The sequence below is a fragment of the Equus quagga genome, chromosome 3 (assembly GCF_021613505.1).
Source record: "Equus quagga isolate Etosha38 chromosome 3, UCLA_HA_Equagga_1.0, whole genome shotgun sequence".
Classification (NCBI taxonomy): Eukaryota; Metazoa; Chordata; class Mammalia; order Perissodactyla; family Equidae; genus Equus; species Equus quagga.
Window position 1 is genome coordinate 76,986,611 of NC_060269.1, and position 21,854 is coordinate 77,008,464.

General features: G+C 36.4%; 1 protein-coding gene across 4 annotated transcripts in view; it reads right to left on the reverse strand.

The window, feature by feature from the left end:
* Nucleotides 1-21,854, reverse strand: part of RAP1GDS1 (Rap1 GTPase-GDP dissociation stimulator 1) — a 150,642-nt gene that overhangs the window by 87,691 nt on the left and 41,097 nt on the right. The window lies entirely within an intron of this gene.

The following is a 21,854-nucleotide window of genomic DNA, read 5'->3' on the forward strand; positions in this document are numbered from 1 at the left end:
AAAAGTGATTTGGTGAAAACTTTGGTGAACCAGCAATTTCTTAAAAAGAGAAACAGAATTAACAACATCTACAACGACGACAAAAGAAAAGAAAAGAAATTTTGTCCATAGTAAGGTAAAACACTGTTAGTGAAACTTTGGTTTAAATTATGTGTATGCACATGCTTATGTAAACTGTATGTGTACACCTACTGTATGCAAAATGTATTTCTAATCACAGGTTCCAGTCAATAAAGTGAAAAACCACTGTTCTGTGCACCCTTGACTACCCAGGATTCTGGGTTAAAGAAGTGTAACACTCCTTAACATCATCAGAAGAAGCTAGAATTGTTGAATGGCTGAAGCAACAGAAAATTATATGGAAAACTGTATTTCCATGGATTTATCATCTTAAAAAAAGTCATCAGCAATTAGTTATATATATGTGTGTGTATACGTTTGTTTATCTAATACATTAGTACTATAGTTCAGGTAACCAAGACTATTCAAGGCTGAAACTCCAACCGTGCATTTCCTTTTCCTACCATAAGACTAGTACATTTTCATACAGCTAATACTATTTTATTTCTTACATATTATGTACTATAATAAAAGGATATTTCGGAGGTAATTTAAAGCAATCTTATTTATTAGGTGAAGAAACAGAAGCCCAGACAGATGAAGTAAACTTGTCTAAAGTCATCAATCATACTAATCACAGAGCATTAACAGCAACTTCAGATTCTACCCACTAACAAACCAACCTGTGTGTCACCTGGCATCCACTGGTATTATTTTTTTGAACAGAAAACTTACTTAAGCATAAACAGATGAAGCCTGACCTTTTGTATGCTGTCACTTGTGTTACTTACAATTCAGATCATTATAAATGTAAAGTACACACGAGAGGACATGAACACAGCAGCCGGCCTTTCAGCAAGCCCATTTAGAAAATACAATGTGTCTTTTTGCTTTTGTTTTGTTTCTTGGACTAAAAAACAAGTTTCTAAGGTACCACCTAAAAATCTGACACCAAATTTCCATTAATTAACATTCTTTTTAGCAAGAAGCCAAAAAAGAGCTGAACTCAATTTGCCGTGTTAAAATCCTTCCTTTTCTGACCATTGCTATTGGAAGATGCACAACCTTAGAACACTGGGGCAGAACGCCCCAGGGGTCTTGTCCCACCATCTGCTGGTGCTGGGAGGACAGCAAGAGGCTGGCATAAGGCATGAGTCACGAGTAGATGTGACGCTGAGGCATTTGTGTGTGTGGAGGCGAGCAGTCACCCACAAAATCACCCGTGCATGTCCACGTTAACTACAGCTGAAGAGGGCCTTATATCAGAGCTGAACTGCCAGGGGCAAGGGGGACAAAGAAACAAAACAATACAAAACTCTCGCACTCTGATGAGACTTCTTTCCCGGATCACAATTCAAGGAGTTGGGAGAACAGCTGTTCTAAGATAAATCAAGAATTTGGGAATAGTTATTTCTTAATGCTACTGTCAGAGAAATAAAGGGGAAACATATAATCTGGTTTGTCATATAAACCTGATTTTTACGAAAATCTAACAAGAACTCTATTCACCTGCTAGCATGTGGATTTCTATATAGATTTAGAATCTAAATTAAGCAGCTGGAATTACCTTCCTTCCTTTGGCATAAAAACATAAGGACCAAATACTGCTTATCACTAAAATGCCACTGTCCAACAAATACTTACAAAGTTTCATCCTCATTTCATATATACTTTCCGCACTGGCATTCTACTGCATCTCAAAATGTATATTTATCTATGAACTAAAAGATGTTCTCAGACATCTGTGAGCACCCTTGAAATGATTTTAAAAAGCCTTAGGAAGCAGCCAGCCATCGGTGTTTGTAGGTCTAAATCAATGGCTACTTATAAAACAATCATGCACTGTTATCAGGAGCCCTAAAAAAGGGCAGACTTTTCATTATTTTTACCTACAGTACTACTGACATTTTAACTACACTCCTTTTAAATGTTTGCAGGAATCAATTCATCTTTCTCCCCTTCACATTTAGGTGCAGTCATAAAAATGTGTGAGTATACCTACAAATTATACCTGGCTGGCAGTCCTTGAGTTTTGGAGAACCCATATACAAAGGGCAATTTCTACCCTGAAATAACACCTGTGGGAGCTACCGCAGGAGTCACGTCCATCACGGTGGCCCTCATTCTGCCCCTGCAGTCCTACGTCCACACTCCACCTGACCTCTGGTGGCAAGGAGGCAGCTCAGTTATAAAACTGCCAGTGACAGAAAAAGAAACCCAGGCAATCAGATCAGAGGAACTTGAGAGGAGAGTCCAGTGCCATATGGGGAGGAGAAGCTAAAGCACAACTCACGGAACTTCTCAAGGCCAATAACCTAGTCAAAGGGAGGGAGTAGGTAGCATGGGAAGGAATTCATAATTTAAGATATGGCTTGAGAAAGATTAAAGTTCCAACGAAGCTGCCAAGAAGATGCACTAAAATAATTGGCCTTACCAGTTAAACACCAAGAGGGGGTTTTCAGGTACGCTATCACAGAAGCTGAACTGATGATGTTATCTCAGCACATAGGCTTCATGAGGATGAACTAATGCAAAGCATTTGACAATCAATTTACAGCAAATTCCAAGTTAGAAAAACAAAAATAATGACTGCTATTATTATGACTCTATTAGATTAAAAATATATTTGGATTAGACTGATAGTATTGTTTTAGAGTAATAAAAAAGGCAGTTTTCCTTAGAGTTATGGGAATAACAAAGAACTGGTGTCTTTCTATTACATGTCCAAGGGACCCTTACAACAGACTGTGAAGGGAAGACTCAGATGTGGGGTTGACTGCAGGGACCAAGAATGTGACTCGAAGGGCCATGGGTATCCTTGCCTCTGGGGAACAATGTATTTCTCAAGGGGCAGATCCTTAGAATTGGTGTAACAGGAGACCGGGCCTGTGCCTGGGCTATCTGATCCAAATCCAAATCACTTACTACCACACAGACAAGTCCCAAATCCTCCCTCCTTTTATCTAACTGAAAACAACGCATTTGCACTTGGATATACCATAAATACTGCAAATTTCACATTCCCCAAATCAAATTTACCCTTTCCTTTAAATTAATTCCAGCCTCTCTCTCAGTGAACGGCAGGGAACCATCTAAGCCAGAAGCCCTAGAATGATTATAAATGTTTCTCTTTGAGTGAATGCCTATCTACGCCCCACAATTTATCAGAACACAGATTCCATCTCACTGGCATCTTTCACATCTATCCCTTTCTCTCTACACTCATGTTACTTCAAGTTCTCAGTTCTGACCTTTATTAAATGCAACAGCCTCCTCAAGACTCTCCCTAAGTCCAGACCCCCCACATCTACCATAGTAAAATAAACTTCTGGAAATGCAAATTATATGTCACTCCCTACTTTAAATCTCTCAATGATCTTCCATAACTTTTAATTAAACATTCAAGCACATCCATGATATTTCCCAACCCCATCTCCTGATACTGCCCCATTGACATGCTACACTCTAGCCATATAAATTACTTAGAGTAATGCAAGTTAATCATTTTATTTCATATCTCCTTCCTGCACGTTTCTTCTCTGAAATGCCACCCCCCTCACCACCACTTTGGCTAATTCCTACTCAGACTCACATGAATAAAAGCCGTTCAATCTTTTTAATGATATCTAACTACCATAACTCTGTATCTTAAATTTATATTGAGAACATTTTCAAAAAATTTCAAAGCATTTTCAAATATATTATCTCTTCACTTTTAAAATAGTCATGTGAGATAGGCATGATAGGTCGTGTTTTCTTCATATCACAAATAAAGTCATATGATAAGATTGTACTGGAAAAGGAAAAAGAAGCCAGTTTTTCAGATCCCTAGTCCAGTGTTCTTCCTACCACAACTGTTACTTGGAAGACATATGGTGATGACAATACCCTGACCAGATTCAATTTATTATGTGAAAAATATTTTTATTTAACATATTTTGTGGGAGTCAGAACTAAAGTAAGACAATTGAGTGATAAAGGGATGTATAGCATTTTGAAATAGATAAATGAAGGCAGCAATGGAAGGAGAGAAAGGGAACTGAGTATAGAGAAAGTGAAGCAGGTTTAAAACACATAAGAGGAATATGCTGAGTATAAGAGGATTAAACTAAAGGCCTGATAAATGAGAAATTAATGTTTCTAAAAGAAAATGGAAATATATAAAGTGTATGTGTTGGGGGGAGGGGATGAATAAAAAAGTATTTCTTTCTGACTGTTGAGAACCTTTTTCCCCCAATAAGGATTTTAAGCAAATAAAAGAAACATGAGATGCAGGAAAGAAAAGGATGTATGGAGTCAAGAAACGAAAGAGGGCGGGGGGCCAGCCCAGTGGTGTAATGGTGAAGTATGAGCACTCTGCTTCAGTGGCCTAGGTTGCCTGGGTTCGGATCCCAGGCGTGGATGTACACATCAAGCCATGCTGTGACGGCATCCCACGTACAAAACAGAGGAAGACTGGCACATACGTTAGCTCAGGGCCAATCTTTCTCAAGCAAAAAGAGGAAGATTGGCAACGAGTTTTAGCTCAGGGCCAGTCTTTCTCACCAAAAAAAAAAAAAAAGAGGGCAGAACAAAGACCATTTACACAATGACTCACCATCAGAAATAGGGAAACAGGTCTTACTAAAAGATTAAGTTGTAAGGATCATTTTATAAAATTGCCATAAATGATTTTGACAGTCGTGCAGTCATTTCAATTCCAGGGATAATGTAAGCTGTAAGAGTGGGAGAAGTTATGCACTTGCAAATCATTGCTAGAATAAGCAGGGAGATCTGCTAGTTTGACTATTTTCTTTAAAATTACCACTAACTAGGTCATCAAGCAGTTGCCTAAAAAGTAAGACTTATATGGTTAAAAAATAAAAGAAAGATATTTGCTGAGAAAGTGAACACCAGGAGGAACTGTGTTAATGACTGTGGGTAAAAGCAGAGTATTTAAGTAGAACTGTTCATCTAGAAGTTCAAAGTACTGAAAATATGGTCCCTATAGTACATGTGGATTTCCTCACTTCACACTAAGAGAATGAGGATATAGTAAAACACAGTGAAGCAATATTTTCAGTAAAAGACCCATCTCCATCCTACTATCAAATACTTTGAGGGAAAATATAAAGTAAACAAAGCTAAAGGGATTTGGGGTCTGTAGGATTCAGTAGAATTCTTTGAAATTCTTAATTTGTTAATGTTTACCATGAACCAACAGGCTTATACACTGTTTCTCAAATCATTGCTTAATGGAGTATCTAAAAAACGAGTGATCCAAGGAACCTACTTAATGAAATATTACTTTATGCAAACAAGTCAATGTGATGTAAAATTTACTCCATTTCCACAGGAAAACAAAAACAGATAACAAAAAGGTACACAGAAAAGGAAAAAAGATAAGGAGTCACTTAAAATCGACATTACCATAACCTTGGCCAAAGGAAACAGAGCTGAGTGACCCATAGTATCATCTTAAAATAAGATGTAACTAAGAAATGCTCAACAACAGATAACTACCATGTGGTCTAGCCATCCAAAAGAACATTACGAACTCACTAAAAACATCATTTTAAAAGAATATTTAACATCATGGGTAAATGCTCAAAAATATGTTTAAAAAAAGGAAGTTAAATTTACATGGCATGATTCAAGTTTTACAAAATAAAAGAATTATAATAAAAACTTTTTGTGTATTTTCCAAAATCTATATGATGTGCTTGCATTATTTTATGTTTTAAACTCTGTATATTTCAGTACATACTGCAAGTAATAAAAACTACTGTACTACACTCCAATAGAAGAATTTATGAGTTCACAGTTCACATAACTGTAAAGTCTAGAAGCAGAGTGAGTTTCATGAATGGTTTCATCAGGGTGCCTGCTCCACTTCTCTGAAGTCTTCTCAACTCTCCCCTCTTCTGTGTGTCGTCATTATCAGACTAGTTCATATGATGATAGAAAAACGGCTGTAAATTCCAGGTCTTATAGACAAGCAACACAGAAGTCCCCTCTCCCCTCCCCGACCCTCCTGCCCCCATGAAAAGACCAAAGTACCATGGCTCACACCCATTGAACAAATCTGAATTAACTAACTTGGTCAGACGAATGTCACACCCTGTACTGACTGGTTTAGGCCTAAACCAATCTCAGTGAATGGGCCCTGTGATCTAGAGGGTGAAGATGAGGGTCATCCCACTCAAATCTCATGGCTTCCCCAAAGGGGAAGGTCTGTGAAACAGAGAAAAGGAGGGAAAAAAGGAGGGGTGGGGAATCTTAAGTAATAGTAAAGAAAAAACCAAAATAAATGTAGAAAGTGCATAAAAGAAGCAAAGAACTGATCAAGATCCACAGTGATTTGCTTTATCAAAAAAATTCAATGAAAGAGAAAGCAAATCCAAATAAAAATCATGTTGGCTTAAGTACAGCTGAAAAGTTTTTCAAGTTTTGTGGGAGTAAATTACAACTTCTTTTCAAGTACAATCCTAGAGAATAGAAATCCAAAGTTATCCAGTGAGGCTCAAGAAAGGGCTGAGAATGGGGAAGCAAAAAAATATATTAACCAAGAATAAATTTAATGCTAATTTCCCAAAGGTTAAAAACCACTTCAGAAAAGATGACAATGCTGAAATGATAAAGAATCAATAATTTTACGTAAGCTTTTGGTAGAGGTTTTTAATTATTAGGGAGAATGACTAGTTTATAGGCTGTAACACAGGACTTGTTGATTATAAGATATTTTGAGGAAATTCAGTATTTAAAAAAGTGTGTGTTTGGGAGGCTTAAGAATGAAGTCCTAGTTTGAGAAATAAATGGAAGAAATACCAAACCAAAGCACTTCAAAAGAAGTAATACACAAGACTGTCAGATGAAATAGTAATTATTATGGAATAAGTCACAACAGACTTTGAGATACAATAAAAGATTATTTTTCTTTAAAGACATCAAGAGTATGGCCAAAGAACTGATTAGTAAAATCCTGATAATTCTATACAAAATATGTCCAGCACTACAACTGCACTGAACCATTCTGAAAAGAGAAGAGAGAATCAAGTAAACTTTTCAAATGGCTCTTCTCAATATACTTTGGCTACAAAAATAACACTAAACTGAAAAGAGAAGCAGACTTCAGGCCACCATAATCTACCAATACAGGGGAGGTAAGTATGTGCTGGATTTAATTACTGCTGATAAAATATAACTGAACTAAATAATGGCTCTTAAAATACACAAGATGGACAAGCTATTGGTAAACCAGCAATTACATCATGAAATGAAAATGGTGAAGAAACACGTACTGTATCTTTTTTTTTCTTGAGGAAGATTAGCCCTGATAACATCTGCCACCAATACTTCTCTTTTTGCTGAGGATGATTGGCCTTGCACTAACATCTGTGCCCACCTTCCTCTATTTTATATGTGGGACGCCTGCCACAGCAAGGCTTGATCAGCAGTGCATAGGTTCGTGCCCAGGATCCAAACTGGCGAACCTGGGGCCCCTGAAGCAGAGCACGCGAACTTAACTGCTATACCACCAGGCCAGCCAACATAAACCATATTTTTTGAGAAATTTCTTTCCTCTCCTTCAAAAACATATATGCTAATGAGGGAATATGAGATTATCACCATTACACACACATTTAAGTTACAGTGTTAACTTTTGAGAGGTTTCATAACCATTCGAAAGAAAGTTACTATATTAACGCACTGACTCGGCATTAAATAGTAAGTAGTACCAACCATGTGCTAGGCAAACCGCTAACAAGACACATACCTTGTCCTCAAAGAGTTTATAGTTTAGTGAAGGAGACAGACAAGTACCGAAGCAGTTTTAATATCTTGATAAAAATCCTACAATAGACAATATACAGAGGCACCACCAAATCTAGTCTAGGCTTCCATCTGCCTAATCTTCACGATCATTCATTGTTCTAGAACCTCATTTCCCCCAGAGAACTATCATTTTCTACAGTCTATTCTTTTGTAGGTCCATACTAAGATGGAAGGTACCAGAGACCAAGCCAGACCAGGCAAGATATTCACCCAGGATGGCTAGAATCAGGGTTCAAGAATATAGTCAGAGATCAAAGCGGAAGTAACAGCACAGAGCATGAAGTATGTTATCATCACTAGGGTACTTGCCAACAATGTCTCTCTCGCCACCCCATACTCACAATTTCTGTGACCACTTAAGTTTCCATGATAGCTTGGAGAATAAAGAAACTAGTTCGACTTACGGAATCTTGCGGACATCAAAAACTCTTTGCCAAATGCAATATCTCAAAATGGTCTTCCACTTCAGGCCCATCCTCACAAGCTGTTAGCTGGAATCCTTCTCCAGAGACCTCCCTTGAAGTGCTCTCAAGAACTCTTCAACTCTTTTCCTCACTTTCTATCCCAAGACTCAGAACTTGGAACTTGAGTTGGTATTTTCTTAGGTTAAAAATATCTTTTCTAAACCATTCGTCCTCTAGCTTCGATCAAAACCAACTTCTCTCTTTTCAGCCTCTACCATCTGGTGACATTCTACTTGCCCCATTTTCATCACTAGTATTTTAACGACCCTCAAGTACACTGGAGCTTGCTCTCAGGTTTTCTCGCCTCTCCAATTCCTGCTATCATCCTGAACAACTATGAATCTACACGAAGTGGTTAACAATTTGGCCTTACATTCCTTGACTTTAATAAACGGCATAATTCTCCACTGCTGTTTACCAAACCACCACACAGTCATACCCAGGGCCGCATTATCACGTAGAACTGCTTCACGGTTGAAAGCTTAAATTTGGACATCACTTTCAGATTACAGTTTTCTATTCTATCCTGTATTTTATTTCCTTATTAGTAAACATATTTTGACCTCACTGAAACCTCTATTCCTTCAACTCTTCCTTCTTTGCCAATCTATCAGCCCTCTCTGAGATTCATTTCATCCCTACTTAGTCTCAATAAAATGATCAGTGATTTCAGTAATTCTAGTATTACTTCAGTTTCCTAAAACCTTATCTATTTCACTGTCATTCAATCCTGCCATATACTTTTTCCCATTCTCCAATTTAAAAATGTGTTATGTTATTAAAGACGTTAGCTAGTACCATTACAATTTCACATTTTAAAATCTTAATCGGACCTTCAACATTGTTCAGTCATCCTTTTATTTATCCCTAGTCATCTCCCTTTCACATTTCCTAAGCCAGTAATTCTAAACATTTACTCTCTCTATACACTATATTCTCCATCACTGTCAACAGATAACCTTTCCCGGTAATTCAGAGTGAAAATATTTTGTTCCTTCACACCTAAACTTACCCATGATGTTAACTATCCTTAACGCCTGTCTCTGTGAAACATATGGCCCCCTCCTCTTTCTTCTTGGCTATCCATCTACCCTTCTTTCAATCTGCCAGCATAGCCATCTTTTAAAAACACAAATCTGATTTTTATTTGCTTCCAATGGTTCTCCTTAGCATGGTGCTATAGACTGAATGATTGTGTGTCCCCCAAATTCATATGTTGAAACCTACCCTCCAATGTGATAGCATAAGGAGAAGTGGGGTGTTTGGGACGTCATTAGGTCATAACAGCAGAGTCCTCATGGGTAGGATTAGTGATCTTTCAAAAGAGATCCCAGAGAGATGCCTCGATTCTTCTACCATGTGAGGTTCCAGCGAAAAGACAGCTGTCTATGAATCAGGAAGCAGACCTGACCAGACACTAAATCAACCAGTGTCTTGATCTCGGACTTCCCAGCCTCCAGAACTGTGAGAAATGCCACCCAGTCTAGAGTATTTTGTTACAGCAGCCCAAGCAGACTAAGACTAAAGCATAAAAATCCTTTCATAATCTGACCCCTTGTTCCCTTTCCAGTTATCATCTCTTGCCCCTTCCCTGAATATACGCTTTTTGCTAGCCATAGAAAACTTTTCGGTTTCTAATTGAACTAGGTTTTTCCCCACCGCTGTGACGTTGTATGTGTTGATTCCCCTGCTTGGGATGTTTTCCCCACAATCCTTGGGCTCTCACATCGTCTGGGTAAAGTAGGCTGTGATTTCAAAATCCAGCATTTCCTGATCCTGCCTATCAAACTCACCCCCCCTTTCCCAATACTCACATACAGTGTAATTATTTTCAAGTTGTTAGAACCTATTTAGCAGTTGAAGAACTGAGTAGATGAGATCATGCAAGGAAAATGTATTTTTACTGAGTCCCTACTACGCTGGCAATATAAGATAAAGAGGATAGAAATCATATCCTCAGAGAGCTGTCTACTAAGAGAAAAGAGAGGTTAATAAATTACCACAATTCAATGTGACCTATACCACCATGGAGGTTACATATAACCTATAGTGGGAGGCAATCACAGCTCCTTGAAGATCATAGAAATTTCCATAAACAAGGTAACATTTGAGCTGAGTTTTGAAGGACAGTAAAGCATACTCTAAGCAGAAATGTAAAAAAAATACATTCTACAAAGAAGGATTGTGTAAAAGCATTACCAGTTGAGACCAGAGACCCTAAATTTGTGACAGCAACATTCTGTACCACTGGGTGATTTATTTATTTTTTTTTGCCAGCAGCTGAAGGTTACCAGAATTGAGAAGTGGAAAAGGTAGATAGTTGGTATTATCCAAGGTTTGAAGAAAAGGCATTTAGAAAGAGAAGGATAAGAGTACACCTATAAAAAACCTATTTATCCATCATGACCCAGGTGAAATGTCAGTCCCTCTGTGACACTTTGAAAGACTCTTACAACTATGAGTTGAATACAGCTCTGTTTCTCCAACACTTTGTAATCGCCTCTATTATATAATATATCATACTGTATTAAAACTTACCTGTTACTTGTCTATCCAAACTCTCCAGGGCAAGGTACCAATTAATGCCTGGTGGTACCCAATTAATGCTAGCTGAATAGAAGTGCCCTGCCCTTAAAGACTTTATAACTGAATAAATGAAAAAGGCATAGACAAATAATTAATATATACTGAAATAAGTTCGAATAGTTACATATATAAACTGTTATAGAATACTAAAGATGGAGCAATTGAGTTACATTTATTGATGTTGTAGTAGTTTACTTCTAACAGAAAAGAGGATTGAGCTTATGAGACTGTCTTATATTTTAAGAACTTTCTCATCAAGAATGGAAGTTTTTTTGTAGAATTACCAATCACTAGGCTCACACAGAGACTAAACTTTTCACTTTGCATTAAGCTAATCAGGTTTTAGACTATATTTTTTCAAAAGCAAACATATGCAAAAAGGTTCTTTAAACCTTCGAAATCATGGTAGAAAATTACCTTGCCTGTATATTATCCCTCCCACCTGCACACAACAGAAAGAAAAGATGATCAATCCATAACTAAGTTATGAGCCAAATGAAAACTTTGCTCCTTTAGTACAATGAAAAAAGATGCCTAACACTTAACTACGGGAAGAGAAAATTATAAGCATCTAAAATGAACTCACCTCACAGAACACTGTGTGCTAACATCTAGACTTTGAATCCATATGTCTCTAAAAAAGTCCTCATTACTCTGCCTTTTGGAGCCTCATTTTGGGGTTTATCACAGTGAATATTAAAAAATAGGTCACAAAAAACCTCAGTAAAATCAATTATAGATTCTTGTGTGGAAAGTTCTAACACTAACGGCATCACTCCTCACTAGCAGTTATCTCAGCACATAACTATTATGCCACACAATCCATTTTGATACTTCAGTGGAATACGTATTTCATTTATGATGGTTACTTTTATGTGTTAACTTAGCTGGGCCACAGTGCCCAGATATTTGGTCAAACATTATTCTGAACGTTTCTGTGAGGATGTTTTTGGATGAGATTAACATTTAAATCTCTACACTTTGAGTAAAGATTCCCCTCATGATGTGGGTGGACCTCAGCCACTCAGTTGAAGGCGTAAACCAAACAAAAGACTGACCTCCTTAATTCCCTCCCCCTACTGCCCCACATCCATCCCCAATCCCCCTACCAAGAACAAGAGGGAATTCTGCCAGCAGACCACCTTCAGACTTGAACAGCAACATCAGCTCTTCCCTGTGTTTCCAACCTGCCAGCCCACTCTGCAGTTTGCACTTGCTAGGCTCCATAACTGAGCCAAGTCCTTAATATAAATAACTCTTTCATATATACATACCATATATCATACATAGCATACACACACATATTCTATTGGTTCTATTTCTCTAGAGAATCCTAACATACCACTACTCCTAGAAAACAGGATTACCTTATCCTTTTTAACAAATATTTCCAAGTAAAAACACAAACATGCCACACAGATAGTTGATAGTCTCAAAAAGTTGATTTAAGTACTGGAGTCAGATAATTTCCTATGGCCTTTCATTCTTTTATGATTATTCCCCTTTGATTTGACATAGCTATTTTTAACTTTCTTTAAGGTCAGTAAATATATGTACTCCCATCAGACATTGAATATACTTCTATTACAGCATTAATTATGATAATTATAATTTAACATTTACTTATCAGTCTCCACCACAAAATAATGAGCTTTTGAGGGCAGGAACTAAATTTCTGCCATTTTTAGGAAATGGCACAATGTTTGAGACATACTAAATAAATACTCAGTGTTGAATATATGAACGAATGAGACTTGAAGATGGGGAGATGTGCAGTCTAAATCTTCACCTCATCAAAGTATGATATGACTGTACAAAATGTTCCAAATCTAACTTTAAACTAGGTATTTAATGTTTAACCAAAGCAGTATGATGTATCATGGCAGTATGAACTCAACTGTACTTGAATAACCTACAAATATTCTAATGAGTCCACCTACATTTAGTAAGTGGACCTTTCCTTTACTCTACACATGAGTAAGTGATGTATAGGGTCATGAAATTTCACACAGTATTCTCTACTATTGCTCCAACAGCCCTGTATAACTAGAGTCAGGAAAAATATGACTTCCACTCTACCAAAATGTGCTAGCTTTCTTAAAGCTTAAAGAATTATACAAAGCATTGTTTGTTTTGTAAGTAAAACAGCCCAAATTTCCAAGAGAATGTATCTGATAACAGAAGGCATCGAATACTACTAATTTTTTTAAAAATTAGAGAATAAAGAGTCTCTGCATTATACGGCCCATTATATGAATATTACCCTAAAAAATTCTACCTAAACTCTACCTTACTAAAAACATGAAATATTCACATTTCCTCAGTTACTAATGACTTGTTATGAGAGAATAAAATGACCATGGACTACACATAGTTACAACTATGGCATATACTTTTGGACTTAGTATTTTTCATCAAGATCTTATTGTACAGCAAACAGAAAATAACACAGTATCTTACTTTCAGTTAAGAATATGGATTTCTAACTTAGCCTAAATTTTTTCAACTCTGTTTTAATGTGCTTCTTAAAAAAAAAATTCTTTCTTAAGTTGGGACCTTTTCCATTTCCTGGTTATTCTTCCTTACTTCGACTACTTCAAGCAAAGAGTTAATCTTTTACTCTCTAATTTGTCTTTAATTTTTACTTACTTTAATTACTCTCTATCTTGTCTCTAATTCTTTTTTTTTCATTTTAAAGACGGGTAGCTGAGCTAACAACTGTTGCCAATCATCTTTTTTTTTCTGCTTTTTTTCTCCCCAAGTCCCCCCAGTATATAGTTGTGTGTTTTAGTTGCGGGTCCTTCTAGTTGTGGCATGTGGCACACCACCTCACCATGGCCTGACGAGTGGTGCCATGTCCACGCCCAGGATCCGAACCAGCGAAACCCTGGGCCGCCGAAGCAGAGCATGCGAACTCAACCACTTGGCCTCGGGGCCGGCCCCTCTAATTCTCAAAGAACATCTATTTTCCTATTTCAACAACTTTGCAGTTGATTGTTAATATTCACATATATTCATAAGAAAAATTGAAAATTGCAGTAAGTAATAAATGAGTAACAATGAAAAATGAAACAACTGCTTTTTTTTATTAACTCAGTATAAAACATATTCCCTTGCTACGACATCTCTTTCAGTTTTAACATAATGGATAAACTATACATTTGTGTGAATTAAGATTCAGACAAAATCAAACCTCCAAAGGGAGAAGAATTCACTTCAATTACCTACTTTTCTGGCTAGTGTTTCTTTTTCCCTCTAAGCCAAGGTTAGAAACTTTTAAAACTGCCTTTAAATGCTAAGTATTTAAAACAATTATTTTAATTTATAAAAGAATTTATATTCATATTTCATTAAAGAAATACCAAAATTCATATAACATTACAAATTTACTAAGCGGAATCTATATAAACTATATTAAAATAAAATAAGAAAAATTATAAGCAAAATTATAAGCAGGTTCACATTTTCAGGGTTGAGTAATATACTTAAAAAAGTTAAAACTTAAATTTATAGCTTTGGATATAATTCAAAGGCTAATATGATATGACCTTGTAACTGTAAACAGACAATTTTCTGGCAGCAAAAGCAATGCTTTACCAACTGTACTTCTGAACCTTTGGAAGCTATATATTACTGAACTGAGAAATTTCCTATAACGTTTATCAGAACATTTAATAATCATTCATTCTAAAGTGTATAATCCATATTATTAATCTTAATTATTCTTCAGGTACTAATTCTCATTAGGTAAATTTGTCCCTGAATATACAAAGGAAGATATAAATTATACAGAACCTCACTAGTATACTAGAAGACCTTGACTCTGAGATTGTAAAACTATGCTGCACTCTCCAGTCTCAAGAAAAACTTCCTCTAGTATTAATGCTCCCAACAAACAATTTTATTACAAACTTTGAAATAATAAAAATGGTGGATATTTGATATTTTAAATACTAATTGATCAGGCTAAGGATTTATTGTTTAAAGGTACCCATTCTTGATTTTCTAAAAAAAATCATTCTTTAATTAAGACTATTTTCTTAACATGAAAAAGGACTTTAAAATTAAATCAAGAGGTGTTTTATTGGATGGTGAAGCATTAGAAGGGCTGCCATTACTATAAGAAACTAAAATAAGACAGTACTCATAGCATTGTTATTTACTATTTTGCTGGAAGTTCAAGGCAACACGGTAAGTCAGCTATAGTCATAAGGCAAAGAGGAAACAAACATCACTTTGTATATGTTCTGATTACAAAAACCAAGAGAACTAGCTAAAAATGTAACTAATAAGTCAGTTCATAAGGTAGTTGAATACAAACAAAAATATAAAAATCAAGGGCCAGCCCAGTGGCACAGTAGATAAGTTTGCATGCCCCACTTTGGCAGCCCAGGGTTACTAGGTTTGGATCCCAGGTGCAGACCTACACACTGCTCATCAAGCAATGCTGTGGCAGAGTCCCATATACAAAAAATAGAGAAAGACTGGCACAGATGTTAGCTCAGTGACCATCTTCCTCAAGCAAAAAGAGGAAGATTGGCACAGATGTTAGTTCAGGGCCAATCTTCCTCACCAAAAAAAAAACCAAACTGGAGACATATTCTAAGAGATCTGTTTAGGCTCCAATCAGGACCAAGATTAAACCTGAGAAACAGCATACTTTAAAAATAACTTAAAGAGAAAAAATATATATATAAACCCATCTAGCTTTCAAATTGATCTCCAACAATAATCACTTAGAAATCATTATGATATGAAAAAATCCATTTAGAACAACAGCCAAAAAAATTAAAAATATATAGGAATACTTTAAGTAAGATATGGATAGAAAGCATATGAATCAAACTACATAATCTTACTGAGACATAAAAAGAAGACTTGAATAGAAGATATAACCTACGTGCTTAGATTGACAGAAAAATATTGAGAAATTGTCAATTCTTTCCAAATTAATTTAAACCCTATCCCAATTCCATTAGAATTTTTCAGGAATGTGACAAAATATTTCCAAAACTTCTCTACTTTAACAAACCCTGGAAATAAAAACTTTTTGAAAGAGATTTATAAAGAGAAACTTCCTCCATAAAGCTACCATAATTAAAATAGCATGGTTACAATACAATGATAGATTAATGGAAGAGAATACAACCCCAAAATTGGCCAGATTATAAATTGACTAGTTATTGTATGATGAAAGGAGCATAATTAACCAATAAGGAACAGATTAAATGATACATGGTTTTGGGAAAAGTGATTGTCTAGGAAAAAATAAAATTAGATCCTCACCTTATACCATATATCAAAATAAGTTACAGAACATAACAAAATCAAATTATAACAATAACAAGAATATATATATTCTATATGGAAGCTTTCATTAGGAAAAATAATGACTGATTAAATTTTTATTATTTACCAAAATATCTCATTTATAGATTGCAAAGTCTACCTAATGGTGAAACTTTAATCTTGGTTTTACAACGCCAAATGGGTACCAAGAAATCTGAATTACAAGAGGTAAAAGTGAATGCATTTAGACCTTTCTGGAGGAAACACACTGCCATGGAATATCAAGTACTGCAGGAGATAAAAAGAAGTATGATACTGCCCATACCGTTAATATCAGGCTCAAACATCTATAATCACAGCAAAAAACACTGAAAACAGATTAATTTAATCAATCTATTTATTATTTTAACACATTTTCCTTTAAATATCAAACTACACCTTTCTGTTGAGAATATAAAATTCTCATTCAGATAATATTATCATTTCACTTCAAATTCGTTATACCAATTAGAAGTTCAATTTACATGCCTCATATTCTTTGGCACATTCAGGACATACTGGGTTAGTGCCTACTTGATTAAAGAAGCCAGTTGACATCATTTAGCGCATGACCACAGAAGACCCACAGTAGCTACAGTTGCAGAGTTACATGGAACTCTGCTGGAAAAGAATGTTAAGAAGACGCAGAAGCACAAACCCATCACTTTTCCCTCAACAATAACTTAAAGTGTAGTCCTTAGTGATAATAAGTCAGTACTGGTACTATAAATATTGAGGACGGGAGATCTTTTTCAGTATATATTTGGCACACAGCATCATTTCAAATCACATTTCTCTTACATATTTTACTCTCTGTTAGGAACATAAGTTTTTCAAATTTAGCAAACTTAAGAAGCAAAAATAGTGGCATTTATCAGTTACTATTAGAAAACCCAGATCCTCTGCCAATGTCTCACTCACAAACTACAAATAACAATGGAGGCCCATCCCCTCTGGGGTCTGCACATGAGAGCTTTTTTGCGTCTTATGAAGTATACCACTACAAGCACATATCGAAGGGCAGACAGCAGCCACTATTACAGTTATATCACGCTTCTGTTATTAATCTCGTGGCCTGTGAGAGATTTCAAGATGGTTTTTCTCATTCCTCCAATCAGATTCAAGTCTTTCTGTGGTCCCTTTTCTGCAAACTCCTAGATATGAGTATACTTAGGTATACCCTATCCTCTTCTTTTTGCTTCTGACTAAGCAGACAGAACATATCTTGGACCATTTAATGCTGCCTCTTCCTTATTCTAACCCTAGAATAATGAACTTAAGGTTCATTATTTTAAATGTCTTCTTTTTTAAATGTCCCCTCTTACACAGAATAACCCAATTATATTTTATTGATGATGACGATGATTTTGTTTCTAAGCTGCATTTTCCATCATATCACACACAGGCTGGCCCAACTCTTAAACCTACTTTGATCAGCCACCATCACGAAGAAATGATGGCCTCTAAACCTGCAACAGAAATCAAGTATTTATAAATATCCTACAAAATTTAAAAAATGAGATTCAATATGCAATCAATACTTTAAAAACTGTTGATGACATATTTTACTTTTTTTGGTACTAAGTCTTGGAAATCTACTATGTATTTTACAATTAAAGCATAGCAAAATTCAGACTAGCCTCATTTCAAACGCTCAATAGCCATGTCAGAGAATGGATGCTGTACTGGACAGCAAGAACTTAGAAGATTCCTCTAGAAGCTTAATGAGTATAGAGTTCCCTGGGTTCTTCCACGTTTAAAAGTGATTTTCTATAGCCTTGATACTTACTGAGCACCTTGGCTCAATATAAAATTCTTATTCCTTGAGTTGTAGTCTAATATTAAATTGCTTTGTATATTGTTATTGAGAAGTCTGATGGCAATTTGATTTTCTTTCCTTTTTTAATAACTTGATCCTTTTGGAGGCCCTGAGGGTTTTTCCTTTGTACTTACTTTTACCTTTAAAGTCTAAAAGTTTTACTAGACTATGTCTTTGAGTTGACCATTCCAGGTCAATTTTTGCAAGTACATGGTGGGTCCTTTTACCATGTAGATTCTGGTCTTTCTTTACTTCAGAAAAGTTGATAGTTTTAAATATTAGCTCTGTTTCATTGTTTTGTTTTTTTCCTTAAGAACTCCAAGTGCATGTATATTGGGTCTTTTTGCCTATTTCCTATATCAATCATTTTCTCTCTGATCCTTTATTTTATCTTCATTCTTCTGACCATTTTCCTCAATGCTCCTTATTAAACTTGCAGTCACCTCTTTTCTTCCTTGGTACCTTGTAATTTAGTTTTAATTTCTAAAATGATTCTGTCTTTTTCTTCAATTTCTTCTACTCAACTCATATTTCATGTCTTCCTGGTACTTATCCACTTCGGTCCCAAGTTTCTGAATTTCTTACTTCAGGATATTTTTCTTTTCATCTCTGCAAAGCCTTAAGGATGTTTAATACAGGTCATGGAGTTCCATTATTGACAACTACTTCATGGTTGGTTTACAAGGAAAACTTTTAATAGCTAAAACGTTGACTTTTATTTTCTGCTTTGTTTCTTGTAACACCTTTGTATAGGAATCATCTGCAATTTCCTATTTGGTGTATAACTTTTATTTCCCTTAACTAGCAATAAAAGTTGTATGCAGTAAGGATAAAGATTTGGGACGAATATTTAGGTTTCTTAGTTCAAAAGCTCCCTCTTCTGAATTTAAACCACAGGGGGTTATTAGTATGTCTTCTAATCTTACGGCTTTCTTATTTCTACAGAACATTTAATTTCCCCCTGTTATTTCCTTCTTTCTCCTCACCACCAAGTCTACCAGGCAGAACAATCTCATCCCCAAAGTGGCACCCTCCTGATCTGCTGCCCAGGGTCCTCTGTACTTTCAAGTCTCCTCCTACTGATTCCCAATAGCCAATGCTCTAAGTGAATCTAAGAGCAGATCTTAGAATTTTCCCACCAAGGCAGGACTCTTTCTTTCTAAAGGCAATGTTAATTATGTTCTCTCACCCCTGGGCTCCTGGTTCAACCCATTACCCTGTCTTCATCTCCATGCAGTCTCTGCAGTCTTCACTGAACTCTCTCTATAATGGGCTCTGAAGCTGAGTAGGCTAGATGTGGATATTTATTTCTCTCCCCAAAACTTTGAAGTTCTTAGTCTATCTCCTCAGCATAGGTTATATACTTGGTTTTATTTGATCTCTTTATTGATCTGTAGGGGTTTTTAGAGAATGTATGAAAAAATTCAGATTTAGGTGGCCACCAGTATTCTATGGCAATCCAGGAGTCTCAATTCACCACAAATTGTTAATTTGTTTTTAGTTGACCACTTTCTCTAGTTTAGTCTAGTCTTCACTATTCTTTAAACACTATCTTTATTTAGTAAAAGCTGAACCTTTGGTAATTTATCATTAGCACCAGTCATAAGCCCTCATGGACGCTGGACACAAAAACTAAAATGGCCACATAATACAAAAATATGTAAAGGAGGTGAATAACAAAATGAATTCAGCTTGCAATGGAAACATATCACTTCTGCAGTGCATTTGATAACTAAGGGTAAAAAAGTGAAATCTATATATTACTATGAAAGAATTAAGTAAAATAATTTTTTATTTCTACTAAAACAGCAGCAATCTTTCATGTTCAGGGAGTGTAGATTTAACATGGCTATTGAAAAACAGTTGATAATAAGTTTTAAAGTCTCTTATTTAGTAAATAATTTTGGAACCTGACTGTAACTCTGTTGAGGAATATTAAAGGCATAAAGCAGGCTAAAAGCAAATGACAACAAAAAACGTGACAGTAAAAAAAGGTTTTACTGTTACACGAGATTTGTAGAGTAACCCACATTAGCAGCTTGTATACATAATTTGGTATGCTTGGGATCATAACCTAGAAGGGAGCCAAAAATCAATATAACAAATAAAATAAATAACAAGGGCTAAGAAATAACCTAAGAATTCAACAAGTAGATACGTATTATGATATAAGGTTAGGAATGTGGAACTAATACTAAATACTTGTTTCTTTAAAGACAAATAAACTGGTGTTCTCTCACAGGGTTGTTCTATAGAAAACAAACAATTACGTGACTCACGTGAAATAGGAATTGTCAACAGGCAATTAACTAAACAAAGTTGAAGCACAATGGTAAATGAGGCAATAAGACAGAGGAAAACAGCCTAATCCTTCAGGAAAAGAATTTAAGGCTGTGTTGTGACCATGCTGGCATTGTTTTATGGTTCCCCCAGCAACGAGAGAGACATGGTCCCACTGTTCTTGCTACAGAAGAGAACTTTTACTATGAGCAGACTGCTAATTTTTCTTCTCTTTGGGCCTTTGATTTATGCTAGTAGTTTGTCTTGCAAGGTGATTTAGATGTCATACTCTCTAAGGACAATTCCTGTCTTAGTGTTTAGGGATGAAAATAGGTGGCCTCCAGTTTTAAATTTTCAAATAAGCATGAAAAAGAGTGATCATACTACAATTCAACAAGAATTTACTGAGAATCTTCTAACTATTCTCTGAATCAACAGAGACCAGAATAAACAGAGGCTGATTTCTTGGCTGGTAGCTTTCATATATTTACTAAAAACATTTTAAAACTGAGATGTGAAGTATTTATATGAGTGAATAAATGCTTCTATCTTAATTTAGATCAGAGATTTACACAAAATGCTTGCTGAAATAAAATGTTTCCCAGGACTGATGTCAGCAACATGGCAGAGTGAGCTGTTCCCTTTATCTCTCCCCCTTTGAACTACAACTAAATGGACATTCATTGATCAATGGAGGATACTCACATAGCACAAGAGGACACCTACAGGACCCACAAAGCTATACAATGGTGGATGCACTACCCCCAGGGAGGTGCTGGAGAAAGGTGAGCAATCTCCAGCCCCCCGAGAGCCCTGTGCACACATGCAAATGCTCTCCTGGCTGGAGCACATACAGCACTGCTGTGACCCCAAGGGTGGGAGCACACCTTGGTGTGACTTCAGGAACAGGTGACATCAGCCCTGAGCTCCTGTGTGATCACTTTCCCATCCGGTGGGAGAGCCCACAGTGCTACCATGGTCACAGGGAGTAGCCCAGCTTCAGAGGGATTGGGGAGGCCCCGTCCACCAAGCACAATAGCTGGTGTGACCTAGAGGGAGATGGCGGCAGATCTACATGCATGAGTGAACAGGTTCCCAACTGCCACGAGCCCTGCCTGATTGCTTTCTCATTTGGTGGGAGAGCCTACAGGGCTGCTGCTGTCCCAAGGACCGGCCCAAGATCAGACAGGCATAGCTGAGCTGAGAGGGATCATGGTGGGCTCAGAATGCAAAGCCCCTGACCCCATACCAAAGTGGCGGCACGTAGAATCTGCGACCAACTACTATCACTATGCAAAGGTACAAATCCATCCCCCATCAAATACTATGAACACTTATATTAATACTCCAGACCCAAAGGAAAAAGACATACACCCAGAAATCAATCCTGAAGGCACAGAAGTTTACAATCTAAATGACAGAGAATTCAAAATAGCTATCGTTAAAAAAACTCAATGAGTTACAATAAAACTTAGAAAGATAGGTCAACGAAATCAGGAGTA